General features: G+C 38.4%; 1 protein-coding gene across 1 annotated transcript in view; it reads right to left on the bottom strand.

Annotated features, from left to right (window-relative positions):
* LOC135092856 (ionotropic receptor 21a-like) overlaps window positions 1-27,084 on the bottom strand; it is a 158,385-nt gene that overhangs the window by 123,984 nt on the left and 7,317 nt on the right. The window lies entirely within an intron of this gene.

Genomic DNA, 27,084 nt, shown 5'->3' with positions numbered 1-27,084 from the left:
TTTCGAAACCATCCTTATTGGGGAAGACTATTTGGAGTCCAAGAAAACATCTTCATTTGAGGATCAGCAATGCCTCATTATCAGTGGGACAAGTTTATTGAAATCGTAAGAGGCTATATTGAAAAAAAAAAAAAAAAATTATTTGAAGTTTATTTCTACTTGCGTAAATTTAGAAAATATGCAATCTGACATTAAAGAGAAATGCATCAATCATGGTACTTTGATTCTAGAACACGAAATCGGCAATCTTGACCATCGTAAAGTTTTTTTTTTTTACAAAAAATTTCCTGTGTTTAAGAAAATTCCATAGAATTTTCTATACAGGGAATTTTATAAAAATTTCCCTAAATACAAGGAATTCTTCTAAAAATACAGATAATTTTTCAGAGCGCTCTTTCGTTTCATTGGTATCAAAATACGACGATTGATACATTTCTAACCTAACCTAACTAAACCTAACCTGACCTAACCTAACTAAACCTAACAACCTAAGTGAACCTAACGTAATTTAATTAAACCTAAACTAAACTTTCCAGTTTGCTGGTCTCAGGGGAGAGGGATACGGTAAATACTATTTATTTGCTAAAGCTGCTTTACTAAAGGAGCAATTTGCGACGAAAGGTGTATAAAAGAAAAGTGTCTTAGAAAAATATCTACTTTCTAGTGTTGCACTCCTTTTTCTTCCTAGTTAGACTGTTCATGTTTTCTGATAATACCCAACTTTGGTCATTTGAACTGTTCTCCCTCCACCCTGCAGTTATTCAGAATTTTTATTAATAACTCTATCGCTTGCATGGATATGGTTACTTTTTTAATGGTCTCTGCACAAGTTTCAGTCTGAGAAAAGAGCAGACACATGAAGTGGCTGAACCTGCGCCTCATTTGCCTGCCCCATCACGTCATCCATTGTGACGTTCATGTGGTTTGGCAAGAGGAATGGGTGACTGTGATGGTCACCTTTAAGATGTGAGATTTATATATATATATATATATATATATATATATATATATATATATATATATATATATATATATATATATATATATATATATATATATATATATATATATATATATATATATATATATATATAAGGCTGTGTGTGTTCGCCAAACATGTTCAAATTAAAGTAGTAAGACGAGAAGGTATCCTTCTTGCCCCGCCAGATTTTTTTTTTTTCATCTCTATTTTAACAATACTTCTGTACATTATTATGTAAATTTGTTTTTTTACTCATAGCAACATAAGAAAATAAGGGAAGCTGCAAAAATCCGTAAGGCCTAAATATGACAGCAACTTTATGAAAAATACCTACTTCTGTATTACCACCTTTCATCTTTATCCATAAATGTGTCTACTGTTTTTAAAAAATTCCACATCACTAAAAACAGCACTAAAAACATAATTGCCGTCTCACTGCAATGACATGTTTCACTATGCAAAGGTGAATGACCAATCAACAAACAAAATAAACATCTATTTTTAACGACATACTTATGTAATTATTTGGCACTCAAGTATTACTTAACCAGATAGGCTACACAGAAAGATAGATAATTCATTTCATTATATTCGGTTGCGAAACGTATTTTTAATAAGTGTCAATTTCACCGTTTGTCTTTGTGTGTGTGTGTGTGTGTGTGTGTATGTGTGTGTGTGTGTGTGTGTGTGTGTGTGTGTGTGTGTGTGTGTGTGTGTGTGCGTGGCACCTACTACGCCTCATTTTTTTTTTCTTCAGTGATATGGTGGTAATTTCCTCGTGCCAGACGGTCGCATGAAGCAAAACGTCCTAATCAATATCATTATAATTATAATTATTATTATTATTATTATCATCATTATTATTATTATTATTATTATTATTATTATTATTATTATTATTATTATTATTATTATTATTATTAATTAATTAATTTATTTCGGAACGATAGCTGAGGACTTCATGTCATAAAATGGTTCACCACGTATTTGTTTTTTACTTCATTATTTTATCATTATTATTAGTAGTAGTTGTAGTTGTAGCAGTAGTAGTAGTAATAATAGTAGTAGTAGTAGAAGTAGTAGTAGTAGTAGTAGTAGTAGTAGTATTTGATAACAAAGAAATAATGCTTTTACAATAGACTGTAACCTAACCTAACATGATATATATAAACACAAACTGTCAGTTTGAACACCCTGTACCAATAAGATGGGTAATTTCATGAGTTGCCTCTCTCTCTCTCTCTCTCTCTCATATGCTATACCTGGCTTTCCCTGAGTTTCCTATTTATTTATTTTTGTTTATTAAACAATTCATTTACTTGTTTATTTATTTATTTACTTTTATACTTTTTATTTGGTTTTATTTGATTACAACAACATTGGTTTCATAATTCCAACATTTCGTTTCTGTCATTTCTTTTTTTCTTTTTTTCTATATGTCTTGTTCTTCTGCTTCTGACTGGAATTGGTGCAACCCCGCCTCCGCCAGACGCTGAACTGAACCATAAATGAAAGGCGTCGCCAGGCTGTACATAACTTCCACTGGTGCTTCGAAAGATCTCTGGATATCGTTAAATTTTCTTGATTTAATTTAGAAGATGGAGAGCCACGTGAAAATGTTACAGAGCTAGAAAAGCCACAGGAAAAAGGTAAGTTTAATGGCATGTGAAGATTATGAAGATCCTATAAAGAAGTATGAATACAGTCTAAAAATAAGTTTTCTTCATTACTCCAGTGTTCCACCGCAATGTTTTGTTGTAGTTCAAGGAAAGGATCAGATTAAGATACATATCAACAAGTAATGTGGTGTGTGATATGTTTGTTTACCAATTTTTATACGACGAATATTTATGAACTGCATTGTTTTGTTTTAGTTGAAAACGTCTTAATAAGACGAAAATTTATGAACTATAAATTGTTTAGTTATAGTTTAAAAATAAGATCAGGTGAGGATACAGACCATCAAATAAATGTACTGACTTGTGTGTACCTTGACGGAGATTCATGAACTTTGCATTGTTATAGTTCAAGGAACCATGCCATCAGATAAACATAATGATTGAAGTGTGCGTGTTTATAACGAAGATTTATGAACCTGACACATTTGTATATACAGGTTGATTAATATAAAACTGAACGGATTTCAGAATCACATTACTTGGGCACTAAAAGAAAAAAAAAAAACTAACAACATGGTATAGCACCAGAAATATAGTGTAGATATCGGAGATGTGTCCTTTATAATTAATGCTGCAAATGTCCACCGTCCTCCTGAAGACACATCGTTGTTCAGGGTTTCTGGTGTTTCTTTGGAGCATGTATTTTCATTATCCTTTAATACGTGTGCAATAGCGCCCTTCAGTATCCTTTATTACGTGTGCATAGCGTCCTGCACTTTGTCCTCTTTCTAAGGGGCGTGTAAGATACACTCTTTCCTTCTGTTTTCAATACTTCACTGTAGAATTTAATCACCAGCTCCACCTCCCTTCGACCTACCTCACAACCAAAACTATACCAATGTATTTTTTTTTTTTTTTTTTTTATGTAAGAGGGCCACTGGCCGTTTGCAACTAAATTATGAAGAAAAAAATAAGGCCCATTTATTGCCAAATCCCATACTGATGTCATACAGAATGGTAAAAAAAAAAAAATAAATAAATAAAAAATGTTAAAAAAAAAAAAACAAGATAAGTGTCTTGAAACCTCCCTCTCAAAAGAGTACGAGTCATATGAAGCAGGAAACACAGACGCTGGCAAGGAGTTCCAGAGTTTACCAAAGAAAGGGATGAATGAATGAGAATACTGGTTAACTCTTGCATTAGAGAGGTGGGCAGAATAGGGATGAGAGAAAGAAAAGTCTTGTACAGCGAGACCGCGGGAGGAGAGAAGGCATGCAGTTAGCAAGATCAGAAGAGCAGATAGCGTGAAAATAGAGGTAGAAGATAGCAAGAGATGCAACACTGCAACGATGAGAGAGAGGCTGAAGACAGTCAACTGGAGGAGAGGAGTTGTTTCCATCCTGTCTAAATTAGCGGTATGAGTGGAAACCCTGTAACATGTGAAGCATACTCTATACATGGACGGATAAGGCCCCTGTATAGAGTTAGCAGCTGGCAGGGTGGGGATGAGAAAAACTGGCGGATTCGATTCATAATGCCTAGTTTCATAGAAATGAGATATGAAATTTCAAGTTTAGATTATAAGTAAAGGACAGACCGAGGATGTTCAGTGTTGAAGAGGGGAACAGTTGGGTGTCATTGTAGAACAGGAGATAGTTATCTGGAAAGTTGTATCGAGTTGATAGACGGAGGAATGGAGTTTTTGAGGCACTGAACATTACTAAGTTTGCTCTGTCCCATTCAGAAGTTTTAGAGAGATCAGAAGTCAGACGTTCTGTGGCTTCCCTGCCTGAGCTGTTTATTTCCTGAAGGGTTGGACGTAAACAGCTTACGTAGGGAAGCTATAGACTGGGAAGATCACATTTTAGGTATTTGTCCACTTCAATGAGAACGTTACTATGTTTGTTTCCATATTTGAATCAGCTGATTTATACACCAAGGCGATCATGGTTGGTGGATACGCGCCTGTCATGTGGAGCAAGAGGCAAGACTTATTTTTTTTTTTTATGCCATAGCTTCCTAGAGGATAATAAAAGATAAGCATGCTAATGTTGATGTTTACATAAGTGAATGCTGAGCTAGAGGCACAGATGCCTCCTTTAGAGAGCCTCTGGTAATATTGGGTTATAGAGAGGCACTATGCTGAGACTGTATGGAGCTTCAATGTCAGGCTATATATAGCGGTCCTGTGTTGATATAGTAATATAGAGGTCCCGTGATAAGATACATTAGAAAAAAAGTGATTTAGGCTAGAGATAGGTAAACATACAGTATAAGTTAGAGATAAGAAGAGATTCTGTACTTTAGAAATAAAGATGAAAACAGACAGACATCATAATGAGTATATGATAACATTTTATCAATTATTAAGATAGCAAAATGTTACATATCACCATCATTATTGATCCTTAACACCGCAGATATCAGAAATGAAAAGATGTGCTACGGAGTCCCATCCTTTTTGGGCAAAAAATCACTGAGATTGCATGAAAGCCATAGTGGCTGCAGTCAACATTTCTCTAACATAAGAACATAAGAACATAAGAAATAAGGGAAGCTGCAAGAAGCGACCAGGCTTACACGTGGCAGTCCCTGTATGAAACACACCTACCCTGTATGAAACACACCTACCTATTTCCATCTGCTATCCCCATCCATAAATTTGTCTAATCTTCGCTTAAAGCTCTCTAGTGTCCTAGCACTAACTACATGATTACTGAGTCCGTTCCACTCATCTACCACTCTATTTGAGAACCAATTTTTTCCTATCTCCTTCCTAAACCTAAATTTTTCAAGCTTGAACCCGTTATTTCTTGTTCTACCCTGGTTGCTGATCCTAAGAATTTTGCTTACATCTCCCTTGTTATAACCCTTATACCACTTAAAGACTTCTATCAGGTCCCCTCTTAACCTACGTCTCTCTAAAGAATGTAAATTTAACAGCTTCAACCTCGCCTCCTAAGGGATACTCCTCATCCCCTGTATCCTTTTAGTCATTCTCCTCTGTACTGATTCAAATAGACCTATATCTTTCCTGTAATGTGGGGACCAGAACTGCACCGCGTAGTCTAGATGAGGTCTGACCAGCGAAAAGTATAACTTTAATACACACATGACACCATCCACATAAACACATCCATACACTCTACAGCCGAACGAATACAATTACAGAACAGACACATACACTTAAACTAGATCCTAAGTCACGCGGGAGTTAAAAAAAAAAAAAAAAAACACTACTAACAAACCTACCCAGTCTGAGGTTACTGCATTCTTTTGATTTATAACTAGTATATATATATATATATATATATATATATATATATATATATATATATATATATATATATATATATATATATATATATATATATATATATATATATATATATATATATTTTAATAGTGCCCTAATATATATGTGGCTTACTTAGGATTGCTTCTTCTGCATTTTTTTTTTTTTAAGATGGTTATAAGGCCTTTATCAATAAATATAAGTCTCCCATTTTTTTGGGCAGTGAATTCACCATCATCGTTTTTTTTTTAACTCCCGCGTGACTTATGATCTAGTTTAAGTGTATGTGTCTGTTCTGTAGTTGTATTCGTTCGGCTGTAGAGTGTATGGATGTGTTTATGTGGATGGTGTCATGTGTGTATTGTTGGAAAAGCTGTTGGGAGGTCAAGGTATCAGTTTGTATTACTACGTTTCCACGCCGGTTTTCTGCATAAGTTAAAAGCTTTTTACGGATACCTGTTTGATGAGCCACTTGGCAGGCGCAAGTGGGTGGACTCCGTTCTGTTGTGGAATATACTGACCCGTCCGATTAGTAGATTTCGGAGTCTTTCTCTCGTACAGCCAACAGGGCTTATGATGTTTATTTTTTTTTTTTTTTATTATTTCGCGCTGAGTTGTTTCTTCTTATTTCTTGAGTTCTGATGTAATTTTCCACGGCTTATGATACCATGGTGGTGGTGCGACGTGATCGTGGTGTGGATGGTCAGGATAGTGGCAGAGGAAGGCATGCTGGGTATCATTGGAGCGGATGCAGCGTGTCGCTCTCGAGGTACATTTCTTGTCCTGGAATGATTCGGGGTCTTGTCGTAAGACTTGTTGGAGACTGGAGTAGCGCTGGGTTATGGGGGGTGGTGGTATGATTGTGAAGAAGGTAGATGCACAGGGAGTTTAATCTGCTCAGTATGGTGGGTGTTTCTTGTTTGGGAGGTTTCTAAGTATCCTAGGATTCTGGGACAAATAAGAATATTTGGCAGGATCCCGGGATTTCTCGTATCAGGTTATATATCTATACGATAATCCTACATGCTTCATTAATGTAGTATAGATAAATCATTTGAACAGATTGGATTGGCAAATAATATTTCAATGAGACTTTTTTTTTTATTGAACCACACATTGGTATGAAAATAGATACATTATACGATTACAAAATCAATTTTTTAATCATTCAAGTTTCTTTAGGTATAAAAGAAACTCAGGCAATTACAATCCCTGAGAACTTGGAACATGCCATGACGACAGTAACCATTGGAGGGATAAAAATCTCGGAGACACCTGCGATGCTAGTAGTTGTCAAGGTTTATTCATGATACGTATTACCTACATGCGAACTTGTCCTTGAAATTTTGCTAGAATACTAGACGCCTCTTCTAATAAAAATAGTAAATCGAGTCCCTTTTAAACATTTAATGCTACTGGAATTCCAGGGAATAATATGGTAAGTATGCAATATAATGTAATAGACGGCAGGAAACGAAAAAAAAAGAAGTTTTTAAAACACTTAACTAGAATAGTGAAATGCCTGAGTGTGCAGGGCGGTGTGACGCGCATCTAGGAGCGCGGATGAGACGAATTAACAGAATCGTGAGGTGGTGGTAATCAGTTATCAATGTGAACAAAAACTGTATAAAAGAATGACAGGAAAGCTTTCAATCCAACATGACAAATGTAGCCCAAAAGGTGCCAAAAAGCTCCTGATTGTTGCGTATAGAGCGTCGTCCATTGACGAATACTTGGGGCGCATAGAGCCAGTGACGTAAGAGCCAAAAATTCAAAACAGAGAAAAACGCTGTCAAAGTTTTGCGAGTTTCAAAATGCGATATCTCTTCAATGGATTGAAATAGAAAGTAATGATTATTATCAAAATATTCAGTAATTTATGCCCTTTAGTTGAACTGCATTATGAATTACATTATGAAGTTACAATTAAATTACTTTATTAAAAATATATAGGTGACTGAGTTTCTTCTTCGATACGATTTTGTTAAGTATATCACACTACTACATTGAAATTATATCTAGCGCCCAGACATTGTTAATTTCCTTTATTCTATCAAGTTGTTTTATTTTCTGTGTACTAATAGGATAATCACATCCATTAAAAGTCTTTTTAGTGAACTTATAAATTTTATGAAGAAAAAGCATAAACAACATATAAGTACTTCCTAAGATGAACGAACACAAAGAGAATGATGCAAGCTTAAAAAATTAAACTGGAAGAAACTAAAACACAAGAACTAATAAATGTTATGAAAATATACTGGTATAAAGGATAATAGAATATAAGAAAATAATAATATCCGATACGCTTCCCCATGTTTCTTCATCTTTTAGCGATATTTTTCTTTCTCTGGAGGGTCCTGGCTCCTCAGGGGTACGCTTTTGTCCGCCATGATAATGAAAGGCTTACGTGTTGTGTAAAAACAAAATTAAGATAGTAGCCTGTCATTTAAAGGTAGGAAGCAGGATGGAGGGAGGGAGAGTGTGAAGTGTGTGAGTGTGGTGGTGGGATGTCGCGGCGTGAAACTTGATTCGTGACCAGTGCTCTCACTGTTGGGGAATTTGTCCTCAGATTGGGATATATGAACTAATCTGTGAAAAATCTAGGGAAATAGGTTTTCTGGGGAATATCTGGAGATTTCTTTAATTTTCAGTGAAAATTTGGTGAAATTTATATGCATATTCTAAATGTATTAGATAAAGATTAAGCAAATAAACAAATAAACCTTATTTTTCGCATAATTTTGGCGGTAAATTCAACACTGACATTTTTTTTGATCAGCTACTGGTACTGCATTCAACCAATCAAAAGATAAAAAAAGGCAGCTGACTCCCGCTCTTGGAGGAAACCTCCAAGCTCCCGCACCGCCCTTATGTTTACATTATTGTGGAGGAGCTGACTGAAGCGCCTGTGATACTTGATTTGCATAAGGTAAGGATCAATGTAAAAAATGTACAAGAAGATACGAATCTTTACCGATATGATGGAAAAAAAGGCCTTTAAGAGGTAATGAAAGACCAAACAAAAGAAGACCATATCATTAGCAGTTCAACTAGAACCGCTAGGTAGATATGGTAAGTGTTGCCAGGTACATATATCACCTGGCAGGGCCCTGATTGGAAGCATGGCTCTAAGCATGTTGCCGTAAATGGCATTTTTTTACAGAAATCTCGTTTTCTCTGTGAGTTTGCCATTCTCATGGCACACACACACACACACACACAAAAGCCATAAACAGCAGGCAGCTTCCCATTTTTTGCTAAAAATCCGTGGCAGCCCTCCCAGCCGCTCTACCTGCCAACAGACAAACTCAAGAATGCAGTAAATATTTAAGAATGTTCTATAAAAGTGATTCTTATTAATCTATTTACTACCAAGCTGGGCCCGAATTTTTTCTTCCTCAATGCCTTTCCCCTTTGCATCTATAAAAGATATAGATTTTTGTCGTTTTATTGAGGTTATTGGCACTGCTTCTTGGCTATTACGTCTTAGCTTATTGAGATACTTGACATTCTCTTACTGAAAATAACACATAACTAAAGAAACTGCTACTTTTTTCCCTTGGGGTCACCCCGTCCACCGGGAAATCATACAAAAACATGACTTCTATTATTATTGTTGTTGTTGTTGTTATTATTATTATTATTATTATTATTATTATTATTATTATTATTATTTTCTATCGTATTAATTTAAATCAGTTTCGAGATTAAGTACAAAGCATATATATATATATATATATATATATATAGAGAGAGAGAGAGAGAGAGAGAGAGAGAGAGAGAGAGAGAGAGAGAGAGAGAGAGAGAGAGAGGGCTTACACGCGGAAATTTAGGGTAATCTAGGGAAATTTCAACACAAGTGTAGGCAAATCGTGAAATTAAATTGAGAGCCCTGTTCACAGAACGAACTTTCATTGGCTGGCTCTACCCGCGCTGTTGTGGCGAGGAAATTCTCTCTTGCCCAAACAACTGATAGGTGTTATTCAAGCGCGGCAAAAAAGCTTCCGTGGATGAATTTTTTTTGCCTATTGTGGGGTCCATTTTGACGTCCTCGCTCTTGCCCGGCACGGTAGGAAGGTTGGGGAAGATAATGCAATAAAAACCAGGTAATAGGTGCTTTAACCTGCGGAGCAACTATATATATATATATATATATATATATATATATATATATATATATATATATATATATATATATATATATATATATATATATATATATATATATATATATATATATATATATATATATATATATATATATATATATATATATATATATATATATATATATATATTCATCTAACTAGCAGTTCTGTCTTTTTGCCCACATAAACTTTGATTTCAAGGTGACAATCATACTGAACCGAACCGAATCGAGTTCACTGGTCGCGAGCAATTCGTCATCCCAACTCCACAACATCGCTCACTTCGTCTGCAGGACTGCAGCACCTGGCGTCACATATGCCGCAGCCAGCCTCACCCCTAAACACACACACACACACACACACACACACACACATACACACACACACACACACACACACACACACACACACACACTGCACGACATCAAGATTACCTTGATTTTTCTTTTGTACTGCTCTAAAATAACATATTTGTTAAAAGAAAATCCGTGATGAGAGGTAAAAAAAAAATCAGCCAGTTTAGATGTTTTACTCCCAGCACTGCATACCAAGCTTCCCACTGCTCACTATTTAAAAAAAAAAATATCTTCAGTAGGAGAGAGAGAGAGAAAGCGAGAGAGAGAGAGAGAGAGAGAGAGAGAGAGAGAGAGAGAGAGAGAGAGAGAGAGAGAGAGAGAGAGAGAGAGAGAGAGAGAGAGAGAGAGAGAGAGTTACATTTTTTTTTTAGGACGAGTCCTCGTCCACAGCCTCGCCGCGACGATAATTACTACGTGGGTAGGTAGGTAGGTAGGTATGTAGGTACTACGTCACGTTAGTTTTTGCACACAATGTAGCACTAAACGGGAACCATGTCCGATATAAAGTATTCCAGGATATAAAGTGCTGACGTGCTATAATTATTAACAATAGATTTAATTGCTTTATGGTGGCATCTAAGATTGTAGAACATGACATGGCTGTCCTACAATGCATGATTCTGTACTGTTACGAAGTGGCTGTCTTGTTACATGGTCGAAATTTATTTATTTTCTTTACGTTTATTTATTTACTTATTTACTTACTATTTATAAATTTGTCTTGCTTTTTTCCGGTTAGGTATTGATCTATAAATCCATTTTTTTACATTTAATTTATTTATTTTATGTCAAGTATGAGCGGAAACAAAGAATATTGATGGGGTACTGACCTGTCACGCAATGCACGCTGACACCTAACCAAGATCGCTACAACATTAGGTCGTTAGTTCACAGGTAATCGATTATTATGATCCATCGTTAAAAGTGTTAAAAGTATATGCCCCGAAGTAATATTAAAGAAATAATAGTCATATTTCTGGTGAAGTACACTATATATATATATATATATATATATATATATATATATATATATATATATATATATATATATATATATATATATATATATATATATATATATATGGAGATCAAAATTCCATAGTGTAGCTCACAAGAGATATGACCAATATTTCTTTAATATTACTTAGGGGCATATACTTTTAACACTTTTAACGATGGATCATAATAATCGATTATACTCGTATATATATATATATATATATATATATATATATATATATATATATATATATATATATATATATATATATATATATATATATATATATATATATATATATATATATATATATATATATATATATATATATATATATATATATATATATATATATATATATATATATATATATATATATATATATATATATATATATATATATATATATATATATATATATATATATATATATATATATATATATATATATATATATATATATATATATGCACACACAAGGTGTAATGCGAGTTTCTGCAAATACTAAAAGAAGTGAAAGAAAGTGTAATTCTAAGTAAAAAATGTTTTATACACATGCATTTTAAGACTGTTTACCCGTAAGAGGAGTTGAAAATTAATGGGACTCATGGATGTGCTATACATGTAGCTATGAGGTGATGGACTGGCGATTGCATTGTTACAGCCTCGTAGGTGCCACTTGGTCAAGTTACGAATGGTTTAAATTTATTTTTTTGCAGACTATGGAGTATTACATTATCTTATAACAAGACAAATGGTATTAAAAAAAACATGTAATTTACCGATAAGCATTACATGACAACATTATTGCGGTGATTAAAAGTATTCCTGTAAAATGCTACGCGGCATCATCACTCAGCTGTTTTCGAGGTCGCTCTGACTCGCTCTTCCCTCCTCCCTTTCTTCGATGATGCTACGTAACATTTTAAAGGAGTACTTTTAATCATAGCAATAATGTTGTCGTTTAATGCTTATCGGTAAATTACGTTTTTTTTTTTTTTTTACTGTTTTCGATGTGATGATGAAACAAAGACTAATAAATAACAAAGAAATAAATAACAAACACTAATAATAATCAATCTTTCGCTTCACTTGGCATCTCATATAATCCATGAGGCGGTGACTCCACAGGCCCCAGCCTCGCCCTGCTGGCCATGGTCAGTCACTCCTGGGTTGAGGTGGCATCAGCGCAAGCAGGTCCTGCAGTCAGTAGCTCGATTATCAATTAATAGTAATAGCCTCGACCGACTCAATAGCTCAATCAATATTTTCCGGACATTCACACTCCAGCAAACCTTAGCGCGGAAGTCCATCAGGATATATTGTTTTTCTCATCAGTTGCTGTTGTCAAATAAGCGCTATAAATGATTTCACACACCACGCAATCAAATCATAAGCTCACACTAGCTCATGTACTTAGTTTTTTTTCAGAGGTTTTATAGTTTACAGTTTTACTTATAAAGTACAATATATTTTTATTTTACATTTACAGTTTGTAGTACGACGGTCATTTGATTTCAAATACCCTCAGCAAGTCCAGCATCATAGCCGTTTTCCGTTCTTTCCGACAGCAGAAAACGAGCTGCATGACGTCAATTGCTGTTCAGTTCGCTCAGCCGGCAACAAAAACGGGCAACATGCTATGAGAAATTTTCCGTGTGACGCCGCCTTTAAGACCCAGATTCAGCCCCTCTCACAGCTTTCATTAACTCGGGTCAGCTTCTCGATACTTCATCCTGCGTATCTCGGTGCAGGGCTCAAATATGCGTATACAGGATCCTTCTGGTCTCCTGTAACGATTAAATACATGAAGTCGTCACCCTCCTTTACCCACCGACAGGGAAATACCAAATAACTTATATTTGCTGAATATATTGTGAAAGAGTCACAAACCATGTAACCATGTTCTAGGGGGGCACAGCTACGACAAAGGACACACACTTACGAGGTTCATAATAATCTGTGAGCTATTTCCTACCAGAGATAGAACCATCCACACTCACAGAACATTATATCCTTTTGCTGGCAAGTGGTCTATTTACAGTCTCCTAGAGGACAGGCCAGTACCACATATAAACGGATAAAGAGAAAGACAACAACAACATATCAACAGATAATTTATATATCCTCTGGCTCCAAAGCTCCAGGCAGAGTTTCTAGATCCAGTCATATTTAACGCCACAAAACACTACATATACACGAACACACAACCAACAGACTAAAAAGGAGCCAGCCAATCACTCCCCGATACGCGAGGACACTCAGCCCTTGCCGAGGAATCGGTGTCAAAAATATCTTTGCAAATTACAGAGCCCCGACAACCACAAGCAGACTCCTGGAGACGCTAATTCCACCTAAATCGGCAGTGGAGTACTGCCTTGAATACTTAAATAATATCCAATCAACAAAACCTCTAACATACATATACCCCTTCGGATCTCCTTGAGGCAATGAGAGACGCGGGCTTGCCTGCACTCCGAAACAACGGTTACGTCATATGAAAAAGGGGAGGGGGTGTACTAACAAACAACTAGTACACTTGCCCCAGCTTACTTTAAAAAGACGACAATATTGGAAAAATTACTGCGGGCCAACTGCATGTGTGATATCTGACAGTAGCCCCTTTTCTGTTCCCTCCTACTTTCTCTATCCTCATTTTCGATCCAAAGCTGGATGCTGCGTTTATGTGCGCAATGACTTAACCTGCTCTCGTGCCCACGCTCTTGAATCTTCCGAGTTTTCCACCATCTGGCTACGACTACAGAGTCATTCTCATACTAAATTTATCTGTGCTGTATACCTCTCTCCTAACTCCTCTGACTATAAGAAATTCTTTGACTACTTAACTTCCAAAGTGGAGCACATTCTGATCCTCTTCCCTTTTGCAGAGATCTCCATTCTTGGAGATTTCAATGTTCACCACCAGCTTTGGCTTTCCTCTCCCTTCACTGACCATCCTGGTGAACTAGCCTACAACTTTGCTATCCTCCATGACTTAGAGCAATTGGTGCAACACCCTACTCGTATTCCTGACCGTCTTGGAGATACGCCCAACATTCTTGACCCTTTCCTGACCTCTAATCCTTCTGCTTATGCTGTCACCCTTTCTTCTCCGTTGGGCTCCTCCGATCACAATCTCATATCTTTATCTTGTCCTATCACTCCAATCCCTCCTCAGGATCCCCCTAAGCGAAGGTGCCTCTGGCGTTTTGCCTCTGCTATTTGGTGGGACTTGAGGAGGTATTTTGCTGCTTTTCCTTGGAATGAGTACTGCTTCCGTGTCAGAGACCCGTCTTTGTGTGCTGAGCGCATAACAAAGGTGATAGTGTCTGGCATGGAGGCGTACATTCCTCACTCTTTTTCTCGTCCTAAACCTTCTAAACCTTGGTTTAACACAGCTTGTTCTCGTTCTATACATGATAGAGAGGTGGCCCACAAAAGGTACTTAAGCCTTCCATCGCCAGAATCTCATGCACTTTATATTTCTGCCCGGAACCATGCCAAGTCTGTTCTCCAACTAGCCAAAAACTCCTTCATTAACAGAAAATGTCAAAACCTTTCAAGATCTAACTCCCCTCGTGATTTATGGCATCTAGCCAAAAATATCTCCAATAACTTTGCTCCTTCTTCTTTTCCTCCTCTGTTTCAACCAGATGGCACCACTGCTATCACATTTATTTCTAAAGCTGAACTCTTTCCTCAAACCTTTGTTAAAAACTCTACGCTGGACGATTCTGGGCTTGTTCCTCCCTCTCCTTCACCCTCTGACTACTTCATGCCACCTATTAAAATTCTTCGCAATGATGTTTTCGATGCCCTCGCTGGCCTAAACCCTCGGAAGGCTTATGGACCTGATGGGGTCCCTCCTATTGTTCTCCGAAACTGTGCCTCCGTGCTTGCACCTTGCCTAGTCAAACTCTTTCAGCTCTGTCTGTCAACATCTACCTTTCCTTCTTGCTGGAAGTTTGCCTACATTCAACCTGTTCCTAAAAAGGGTGACCGTTCTAATCCCTCAAACTACCGTCCTATTGCTTTAATTTCCTGCCTATCTAAAGTTTTTGATTCTATCCTCAACAGGAAGATTCTTAAACATCTATCACTTCACAACCTTCTATCTGATCGCTAGTATGGGTTCCGTCAAGGCCGCTCTACTGGTGATCTTCTGGCTTTCCTTACTGAGTCTTGGTCATCCTCTTTTAGAGATTTTGGTGAAACTTTTGCTGTTGCCTTGGACATATCAAAAGCTTTTGATAGAGTCTGGCACAAAGCTTTGATTTCCAAACTACCCTCCTACGGTTTCTATCCTTCTCTCTGTAACTTCATCTCAAGTTTCCTTTCTGACCGTTCTATTGCTGCTGTGGTAGATGGTCACTGTTCTTCTCCTAAATCTATTAATAATGGTGTTCCTCAGGGTTCTGTCTTGTCACCCACTCTGTTCTTATTATTCATTGATGATCTTCTAAACCAAACTTCTTGTCCTATCCACTCCTACGATGATGATACCACCCTGCACTTTTCCACGTCTTTTCATAGACGTCCAACCCTTCAGGAGGTAAACATATCACGCAGGGAAGCCACAGAACGCCTGACTTCTGATCTTTCTAAAATTTCTGATTGGGGCAGAGCAAACTTGGTATTGTTCAATGCCTCAAAAACTCAATTCCTCCATCTATCAACTCGACACAACCTTCCAGACAACTATCCCCTCTTCTTCAATGACACTCAACTGTCCCCCTCTTCTACACTGAACATCCTCGGTCTGTCCTTTACTTATAATCTGAACTGGAAACTTCACATCTCATCTCTAGCTAAAACAGCTTCTATGAAGTTAGGTGTTCTGAGACGTCACAGCCAGTTTTTCTCACCCCCCAGCTGCTAACTCTGTACAAGGGCCTTATCCGTCCATGTATGGAGTATGCTTCACATGTCTGGGGGGTTCCACTCATACTGCTCTTCTAGACAGGGTGGAATCAAAAGCTTTTCATTTCATCAACTCCTCTCCTCTAACTGACTCTCTTCAGCCTCTCTCTCACCCCCACAATGTTGCATATCTAGCTGTCTTCTACCGCTATTTTCATGCTAAATGCATTTCTGATCTTGCTAACTGCATGCCTCCCCTCCTTCCGCGACCTCGCTGCACAAGACTTACTTCTTTCTCTCACCCCTATTTTGTCCACCTTTCTAACGCAAGAGTTAACCAGTATTCTCAGTCATTCATCCCTTTCTCTGGTAAACTCTGGAACTCCCTGCCTGCTTCTGTATTTCCACTTTCCTATGACTTGAATTCCTTCAAGAGAGAGGTTTCAAGACACTTATCCACCAATTTTTGACCACTGCTTTAACCTTTTTATGGGACTGGCATTTTAGTGGGCATTTTTTTATTAGATTTTTGTTGCCCTTGGCCAGTGTCCTTCCTACATAAAAAAAAAAAATAATAAAAAAAAAAATATATATATATATATATATATATATATATATATATATATATATATATATATATATATATATATATATATATATATATATATATATATATATATATATATATATATATATGCTGCGTAAATAGCGTGGAGAGAGAGAGAGAGAGAGAGAGAGAGAGAGAGGGACGGAGCGGGAAGTGAACGTGTCAATAATGTGTAGCTCAGGGCACCCGGAGTTTAATTTGAAATTCTCAGTCGATAATCATTCTACTTTCCCACTTTATTTTCCTTACTTCTTGTTGTTCTTGTGTATTTAGTCCCACACATTATTTAGTTGAAGAGTCTAATTTGCTGTGCTGTATCCAGCACTTGTAGTTTAATCGTGATTATTTTTTTTTAAAGACAACCACTTTATTTGTACCAGCTAGCAGTGCGAACAGATGAGGGTGGGTTGCCCACCTGTTCCCACCTCTCCCCTCTGGCTGGAGTCGTCAATCGTTTTCCAATTGACCACAGGAGGGGATGTGCGTCTCGATGCAGGGCGAGGCCTGAAGAATTTGAGTGATTTAAACTTAGAGGGCGTTTAGATTTATATGATATTATTTGTCTAGTACAGTAGTAAGCCCCTGCTGATGATAGGTGAGAGATATCAGTAAGTAAGTATCACTAAGAGCCTGCCAGTGATTGTAGTGCTTCGTAAGTAGACAAGTCCCCAACGACTCCTCGATTGTGTGTGAGTCGAGTTTGGCGTGTCTGTCAGCGGTCAATGGACCCTTCAGTTTTGCCTGTAGGCTGTTCGTTCTTCTTCGTTTCTTGTTTTATTTAATGTTATAGTGTTCCTGTGCTCTTTTAAAGAGTCTCCAGCCAGAGGACTATATTACATTGCTGTGTAGCAAAGTCTTCTTCCCCGGGCCTAGTCGCTTTTCGGGTGACAGAGCCTGTCTTCTGGGAAATGGAATATAGTATTGTACAGCAGCAGGAGAGTGTTCTATGGAAATGGATGAACTAGCTCGTTGCTTGAGAGAGGGATGTATTCCTTAGAACATCATAATCCTTATTTTACGTGTTTGTTGTTTGTTGTAGCTGTGCCTCCTAAAACATAGTTATTAACTCTTTCCCAGATGTTGGAGTGATTTGACAATCGTGGTGGTACCTTGCCTGTGTGAGATGAAACAGGCTAGCGACCACAGTTGTGTAATTCACCACAGAAAGCCAGAAGGACCCTGTAGAGGTGAATGTGAGCTCCGCATTATACTGTACTGGAGGTGATATTGTAAGGAGGCCGACCCAGGTAATGGTGGCCAAGAAGAGGAGCAGAACCTGGTGTTATGATAGTTTGTCAACAGGGTGCAAGAGACCAGAAGGGCCTTGTAACCCCTAACTGGGCCCTGCTCCTCTCTGTGTAGGAGAAAGAAGGATGCTGACCACAGTCAGTAGCAGCTGTGAAAGGGGCAGAGTTTGTGGTCGTAAAAAAAAAAAACTATATATATATATATATATATATATATATATATATATATACATATATATATATATATATATATATATATATATATATATATATATATATATATATATATATATATATATATATATATATATATATATATATATATATATATATATATGAAAGACATAAACATCACACACACACACACACACACACACACACTGCGGAGGGAGACGAGGAGGAGGAAGGGGAGAGCAACAACAGGAAAACAAGAGGAAGGACAGGAAGCAAGAGAGAGAGAGAGAGAGAGAGAGAGAGAGAGAGAGAGAGAGAGAGAGAGAGAGAGACCTTTTAAATGGATGAAAGTATACACAGAAAAAAAGACAGCCGAATCTTGTCATATAATTTTTTTTTCTATTTTTCATAATTGCCATAGATACACCCTTACACCTACCACCACACACCTGTCTGCTTCATCTCCTGCTGGCATGGAAGTGACCTCATAGACTTTAATTAGATCTCAGTAAATTCCTTTAATATAATCAATATTACCATTTTTATTATTGTTATGTGATCGAGAGAGAGAGAGAGAGAGAGAGAGAGAGAGAGAGAGAGAGAGAGAGAGAGAGAGAGAGAGAGAGAGAGAGAGAGAGAGAGTGTGTGTGTGTGTGTGTGTCAATTCACCTGATCCCTCGTCTACTTTAGCGATTATAATCAGGTCACACACACACACACACACACACACACACACACACACACACACACACATCATATCCAATATATAATGTTTCGTGATTATTCTCATACTCTGAAGAAATAGGAATGGAATGATAGGGAGATGAGGTGGAGGACAGGAAAAGAGGAAGGTAAAGGTGAATGAGATGAAATGACAGGGAAAAGAGGAAAGTAAAGATGAACTTGGTGAAATAAAATAAAGGGTAGGAGGAGATTGTAGAGAGAGAGAGAGAGAGAGAGAGAGAGAGAGAGAGAGAGAGAGAGAGAGAGAGAGAGAGAGAGAGAGAGAGAGTGAGAAATGGGGGAAATAAGGAGAATGTAAAGAATGACAATGGGAAAAGTGAAAGTAAGGTAAAGGTGGAGGAAAGAGAGAGGAAATTTACGTAGAAATGAGGAAATATACGGAAAAGTGGACGATTAGGAGAGAAAACATGATGGACAATGCGAAGATGGAAAACAACGAAAATAAGGAAGGATTTTTGGAATGTGTGTGTGTGTGTGTGTGTGTGTGTGTGTGTGTGTGTGTGTGTGTGTCCTGACTATAGCCCTCAAGTGAGTTATATGGATATAGCAGGTTCTCTCTCTCTCTCTCTCTCTCTCTCTCTCTCTCTCTCTCTCTCTCTCTCTCTCTCTCTCTCTCTCTCTCTCTCTCTACAGAAAAGATGGAATTTAACCCTCTAAGTTAATTAGAGGTTATAACAGTCTTGCTCCATTTTTTTTTTTTTTCATTTAGTAGGGGCACCGGCAAAGGACAACACAGTTGCAATAAAGTTAAAATAAAATGCCCACTGAGGCGCCGGTCCCGAACATAGTCAAAAGCGATATTCAGAAAAATTCAAAAAATGTCTTGAAGCCTTCGTCATGATAGAGTTCAAATCAGAGGAAGGTGAAAATTCAGAAGCAGGCAGGGAGTTCCTGAGTTTATCAGAGAAAACGATAAATGATTAAGAATACTGAGCATACCGGTTAAGTCTTCCATTAGATATGGGGACAGAATAGGGATGAGAGAAAGAAGAAAGTTTTGTGCAGCGAGGCCGCGGGAGAAAGAAAGAAAGGCAGTTAGCAAGATCAGAAGAGCAGTTGGCATGAAAATAGCGGTAGAAGATAGCAAGAGATGCAGCATTGCGGTGATAAGAAAAAGGCTGAAGACCGTCAGTTAGAGTAAAGGAGTTGATGACATGAAAAGCTTTTAGTTCCATCTTGTCTAAAAGAGCGGTATTAGTGGAACTATCCTATACATGCTTACTCCATACGTGGAGGGATGAGGCCGCTGTACAGAGTTAGCAATTTGAGGGAGGGGATGGAGAAAAACTGGCGGAAATGACTCAGAACGTCTAACTTTATAGAAGGTATTTTAGCTAAAGATGAGATGCGAAGTTTCCAGTTTAGACAGATTGAGGATGTTCATTGTAGAAAAGGGGGACAGTTGATTATCATTGAAGAAGAGGGCACAGTTGTCTGGAAGGTTGTGTCAAGTTGATAGATGGAGGAAATGAATTTTTGAGGCATTGCTCTGCCTTATTCAGAAATTTTAGACAGATTCGAAATCAGGCGTTCTATGGCTTCCCTGCGTGAACCGTTTACTTCTTGAAAGGTTGGACGTCTACGAAAAAAAAAAAATGTGGAAAAGTGTAGGGTGGTATCATCAGCATAAGAGTGGATAGGACAAGAAGTTTGGTTTAGAAGATCATTGATGAATAATAGGAAGAGAGTGGGTCACAGGACAGAACCCTGAAGAACACCAATGTTAATAGATTTAGGAGAGGAACAGTGACCGTCTAACACAGCAGCAATAAAACACTGAGATAGAAAACTTGGGATGAAGTTACAGAGGATAGAAGCCGTAGGAGAATGGTTTGGAAATCAAAGTCTTGTGCCAGACTCTATGAAAACTTTTGATATATCTAAGGCAACAACAAAAGTTTCACCAAAATCTTTAAAAGAGGATGACCAAGACTCAGTAAGGAAAGCTATAATATCACCAGTAGAGTGGTCTTGACGGAACCCATACTGGTGATACGATAAAAGGTTGTCAAGTGGTAGTTATTTAAGAATTCCTGTTGAGGATAGATTAAAAACTTTAGAGAGGCAGAAAATTAAAGCAATAGGAAGGTAGTTAAGGGATTAAAACTGTCACTCTTTTTAGAAACAGGATGAATGTAAGCAAATTTCCAGCAAGAAGTAAAGGTTGGTGATGACAGACATAGCTGAAGGAGTTTGACTACTCAAGTTCCAAGCAGGGAGTCAGTTTCGGAAGATAATATTAGGGACCCCCATCAGGTCCATAAGCATACCGAGGATTTAGACCAGCGAGGGCATGGAAGATATCACTGTGAAGGATCTTAATAGGTAGCATGAAGCAGTCGGAGGTAGGAGGAGAGGGAGGAAAAACGCCAGAGGCACCTCTGCTCTGGTGATCCTGAGGAGGAAATGGAACGATAGGACAAGATACAGATATAAGATTGTGATCGGAGGAACCCAACGAAGAAGATAGGGTAACAGCATAAGAAGAAGGATTAGAGGCTAGAAAAAAAAGTCAAGAATGTTGGACGTATCTCCAGGACGGTCAAGAATACGAGTAGGTTGTTGCAGCCAGTTGCTCTAGGTCGTGGAGGATAGCAATGTTGAAGGCTAGTTCACCAGAACTTTGGTTTTGGAAAGCCAAAGCTGGGGGTGAACAATGAAGTCTCCAAAAATGGAAATCTTTGCAAAAGGGAAGAGTCAGAATGAGCTCCACTTTGGAAGTTAAGTAATCAAAGAATTTCTTACAGTCAGAGGAGTCAGGTAAGAGGTATACAACACAAATAAATTGAGTTTGATAGTGACCCTGTAGTCGTAGCCAGAGGGTAGAAAACTCGAAAGATTCAAGGGTGTGGGCACGATAGCAGGGTAAGTCATTGCAGACATAGACGCAACACCCAACTTAGGATTGAAATAGGAGGATAGAGAAAGTAGGATAGAACAGAAAAGAGGCTACTGTCAGTTGCCTCAGACTCCTGTGTTTCAGTGGGGAAAAAGAGATGAGGTTTAGGAGAGGAGAGGTGGTGTTCTACAGATTAAAATTTAGATCTAAGACCACGAATTAATAATAAATTAATGGATTAATAAAGAAAAAAGTTGAAGGTGGGGGGATGTCAAGGCACCTGGGCGACCTGTGGACATTTGCGGTGCCCTTCCCAGATGGAAACTCCGAGGCTGTTGTAGGAGTCGCCATATTAATTTAGAATTTTGAGTGAAGGCTGTGTTATTAGGTGCATGGAGTTTTGTGTGCATTAAGGCTGTGAAGGGTGTGTTATTAGGTGCATGGAGTTTTGTGTTAAGTAAGAAAGTTGTCTTTAGAGTGCAGGCTGTGACTACCCATTTCTGTTGTGAGACACAAAGGGAAACGTTCATTGAGGTCACAGCTGGGTTAATGATAAGTTCACAACACATCCTGATCAGTGCTCCAGACATCATTGGGGGTAGTTATGATTTCGGCAAGTGTCTACTGCCTCCTCGTCCTCGTCCTCCTCGTCCTGCAGACCCTGTGTGTGTGTGTGTGTGTGTGTGTGTGTGTGTGTGTGTGTGTGTGTAACTGCGCATCATGATAAAGGATGACATTGTGGAGAGAGAGAGAGAGAGAGAGAGAGAGAGAGAGAGAGAGAGATAAGCAGTTCATCACACTGGACGTATTGACAGAATAGAAGATCTAATACACAGAGCCGAAAAAACTCTGGCAAGAGCAAAACATTATTCTAATTCAAATGGTTTATTATTGAACGCTAATAATACACAGTGTATGTTTGTAGCCAGTCGGGGACTCGTATCACAGATCCCTCATAACACCACCTTACGGGTTGACGACGCCACTATTTCTCCCAGTAGCTCTCTCAAAAATCTTGGCATATATTTCGATCAATATATGACTTTCCACTCACACGTAAACAAAATCAGCAGCAAGATCTTCAGTACTGTACTTTATATTAATCAAATTATGGACAGCTTCAATAAAAGTGCAAAACAGTAATAGAATCACTAGTCTTTAGCATAATGAATCATGGAATAAAAGTGTGGGTCACAACAAACAAAACACTTATGTACCAAGTACAAAAATTACAAAACTTTGCCGCCGAAGTCGCTCTTGGCGGCGCTGCCATACAAGAACATGCCGCACCATTATTGAGACAGTTAGGATGGTTAAAAATGAAACAAAAGTACATGTTAGAAGTAGGAACAAAGATGTACAATGTAACTGAGAGCAGGTCTCCAAACAACATTTACCACATGCCATTAGTGAGATATATTTATACAGCCGTTACCAGACAAAAACAACAACTAGATGTGCCTATAACTGACACTTGTACAGGGACGCGTTACACACTAGTGGCTGAGCCTAGACTATAGAATAGCCTCAGCCCAGACATTACAAACACACACTCTCTAAGCTCATTTTAAAAACAACTGTTCCTTCACCTTTTTATACAACAGTTTAATGAATAGTATAAATCTATTATTAACTTGAAGATTTTTTTTATTTTTATATATCAGATTGTTTTACGTAAATGGTACATCTTTTATCCGCAATTTTATGGTGTTTTACTTTTTACTTTACTCTTAATCATGACGCAGCTAGCTATATATCTAAAGTTTTACTTAAGGTTGGACATCTTACCATGTTTCATTACTGACGTATCATTTTCATTTTGTTTTTCTTTATTATTTGACTTAGTCTTTTGTTATTACTAAACCTCTTCTCATTTATGTTAGCTAAGTACTTTCTCATTTTTTATATAGTTGTTTATAATTTTCATATGTGATAATGTATGATAAGAAAATAACCACTGCAAAATGGAATAAAGCTTTGATTCTGATTCTGACTCTCTCTCTCTCTCTCTCTCTCTCTCTCTCTCTCTCTCTCTCTCTCTCTCTCTCTCTCTCTCTCTCTCTCTGCCAAACACATCAAGCACATACACACTCACTATATATGTATATATAAGTGTATGTGTGTGTGTGTGTGTGTGTGTGTGTGTGTGTGTGTGTGTGTGTGTGTGTGTGTGTGTGTGTGTGTGTCTGTGTGTGTGTGTGTGTTTTTATGTAGGAGCGACACTGGCTAGGGGCAACAAAAATCCAATATAAAAAAAATACCCACTGAAATGCCAGTCCCATAAAAGGGTCAAAGCAGTCGTCAAAAATTGATGAATAAGTGTCATGAAACCTCCCTCTTGAAGGAATTCAAGTCATAGGAAGGTAGAAATACAGAAGCAGGCAAGGAGTTCCAGAGCTTACCAGAAAAAGGGATGAATGATTGAGAGTACTGGTTAACTCTTGCGTTAGAGAGGTGGACAGAATAGGTGTGAGAGAAAGAAGAAAGTCTTGTGCAGCGACGCCGCGGGAGGAGTGGAGGCATGCAGTTAGCAAGATCAGAAGAGCAGTTAGCATGAAAATAGCGGTAGAAGACAGCTAGATATGCAACACTGCGGCGGTGAGAGAGAGGCTGAAGACAGTCAGTTAGAGGAGAGGAGTTGATGAGAAGAAAAGCTTTTGATTCCACCCTGTCTAGAAGAGCAGTCTGAGTGGAACCCCCCCAGACATATGAAGCATACTCCATACATGGACGGATAAGGCCCTTGTACATAGTTAGCAGCTGGGAGGGTGTTGAGAAAAACTGGCGGAGACGTCTCAGAACACCTAACTTCATAGAAGCTGTTTTAGCTAGAGATGAGATGTGAAGTTTCCAGTTCAGATTATAAGTAAAGGACAGACCAAGGATGTTCTGTGTAGAAGAGGAGGAGAGTTGAGTGTCATTGAAGAAGAGGGGATAGTTGTCTGGAAGGTTGTGTCGAGTTGATAGATGGAGGAATTGAGTTTTTGAGGCATTGAACAATACCAAGTTTGCTCTGCCCCAATCAGAAATTTTAGAAAGATCAGAAGTCAGGCGTTCTGTGGCTTCCCTGCGTGATATGTTTACCTCCTGAAGGGTTGGACGTCTATGAAAAGACGTGGAAAAGTGCAGGGTGGTATCATCAGCGTAGGAGTGGATAGGACAAGAAGTTTGGTTTAGAAGATCATTAATGAATAATAAGAAGAGAGTTGGTGACAGGACAGAACCCTGAGGAACACCACTGTTAATAAATTTAGGAAAAGAACAGTGACCGTCTACCACAGCAGCAATAGAACGGTCAGAAAGGAAACTTGAGATGAAGTTACAGAGAGAAGGATAGAAACTGTAGGAGGGTAGTTTGGAAATCAAAGCTTTGTGCCAGACTCTATCAAAAGCTTTTGATATGTCCAAGGCAACAGCAAAAATTTCACCAAAATCTCTAAAAGAGGATGACCAAGACTCAGTAAGGAAAGCCAGAAGATCACCAGTAGAGCGTCCTTGACGGAACCCATACTGGCGATCAGATAGAGGGTTGTGAAGTGATAGATGTTTAAGAATCTTCCTGTTGAGGATAGACTCAAAAACTTTAGATAGGCAGGAAATTAAAGCAATAGGACGGTAGTTTGAGGGATTAGAACGGTCACCCTTTTTAGGAACAGGTTGAATGTAGGCAAACTTCCAGCAAGAAGGAAAGGTAGATGTTGAGAGACAGAGCTGAAAGAGTTTGGCTAGGCAATGTGCAAGCACGGAGGCACAGTTTCGGAGAACAATAGGAGGGACCCCATCAGGTCCATAAGCCTTCCGAGGGTTTAGACCAGCGAGGGCATGGAAAACTTCATTGCGAATAATTTTAATAGGTGGCATGAAGTAGTCAGAGGATGGAGGAGAGGGAGGAACAAGCCCAGAATCATCCAAGGTAGAGTTTTTAGCAAAGGTTTGAGAGAAGAGTTCAGCTTTAGAAATAGATGTGATAGCAGTGGTGCCATCTGGTTGAAACAGAGGAGGGAAAGAAGAAGCAAAGTTATTGAAGATATTTTTGGCTAGATGTCAGAAATCACGAGGGGAGTTAGATCTTGAAATGTTTTGACACTTTCTGTTAATGAAGGAGTTTTTGGCTAGTTGGAGAACAGATTTGGCATGGTTCCGGGCAGAAACATAAAGTGCATGAGATTTTGGTGATGGAAGGCTTAAGTATCTTTTGTGGGCCACCTCTCTATCATATATAGCACGAGAACAAGCTGTGTTAAACCAAGGTTTAGAAGGTTTAGGACGAGAAAATGAGTGAGGAATGTACGCCTTCATGCCAGACACTATCACCTCTGTTATGCGCTCAGCACACAAAGACAGGTCTCTGACACGGAAGCAGTAGTCATTCCAAAGAAAATCAGCAAAATACCTCCTCAGGTCCCCCCAACTAGAAGAGACAAAACGCCAGAGGCACCTTCGCTTAGGGGGATCTTGAGGAGGGATCGGAGCGATAGGACAAGATACAGATATGAGATTGTGATCGATGAAGCCCAACGGACAAGAAAAGGTGACAGCATAAGCAGAATGATTAAAGGTCAGGAAAAGGTCAAGAATGTTGGGCGTATCTCCAAGACTATCAGGAATACGAGTAGGGTGTTGCAACAATTGCTCTAGATTGTGGAGGATAGCAAAGTTGTAGGCTAGTTCACCAGGATGGTCAGTGAAGGGAGAGGAAAGCCAAAGCTGGTGGTGAACATTGAAGTCTCCAAGAATGGAGATGTCTGCCAAAGGGAAGAGAGTCAGAATGTGACCCGAAGTTAAGTAGTCAAAGAACTTCTTATAGTCAGAGGAGATAGGTGAAAGGTATACAGCACAGATAAATTTAGTTTGAGAGTGACTCTGTGTTCGTAACCAGATGGTGGAAAACTCTTAAGATTCAAGAGCGTGGGCACGAGAGCAGATTAAGTCACTGCGCACATAAACGCAGCATCCAGCTTTGGATCGAAAATGAGGATAGAGAAAGTAGGAAGGAACAGAAGAGGGGCTACTGTCAGTTGCCTCAGACACCTGAGTTTCAGTGAGAAAAAGAAGATAAGGTTTAGAAGAGGAGAGGTGGTGTTCTACAGATTGAAAATTAGATCTTAGACCGCGAATGTTACAGAAGTTAATGAAGAAAAAGTTGAGGGGGGTGTCAAGACACTTAGAGTCGTCGACAGAAAGGCAGTCCGACCTGGGGACATTTATGG

The sequence above is a fragment of the Scylla paramamosain genome, chromosome 41 (genome assembly GCF_035594125.1).
Source record: "Scylla paramamosain isolate STU-SP2022 chromosome 41, ASM3559412v1, whole genome shotgun sequence".
In the NCBI taxonomy this organism is placed as follows: domain Eukaryota; kingdom Metazoa; phylum Arthropoda; class Malacostraca; order Decapoda; family Portunidae; genus Scylla; species Scylla paramamosain.
This window is presented reverse-complemented; position numbering and strand designations above follow the sequence as displayed.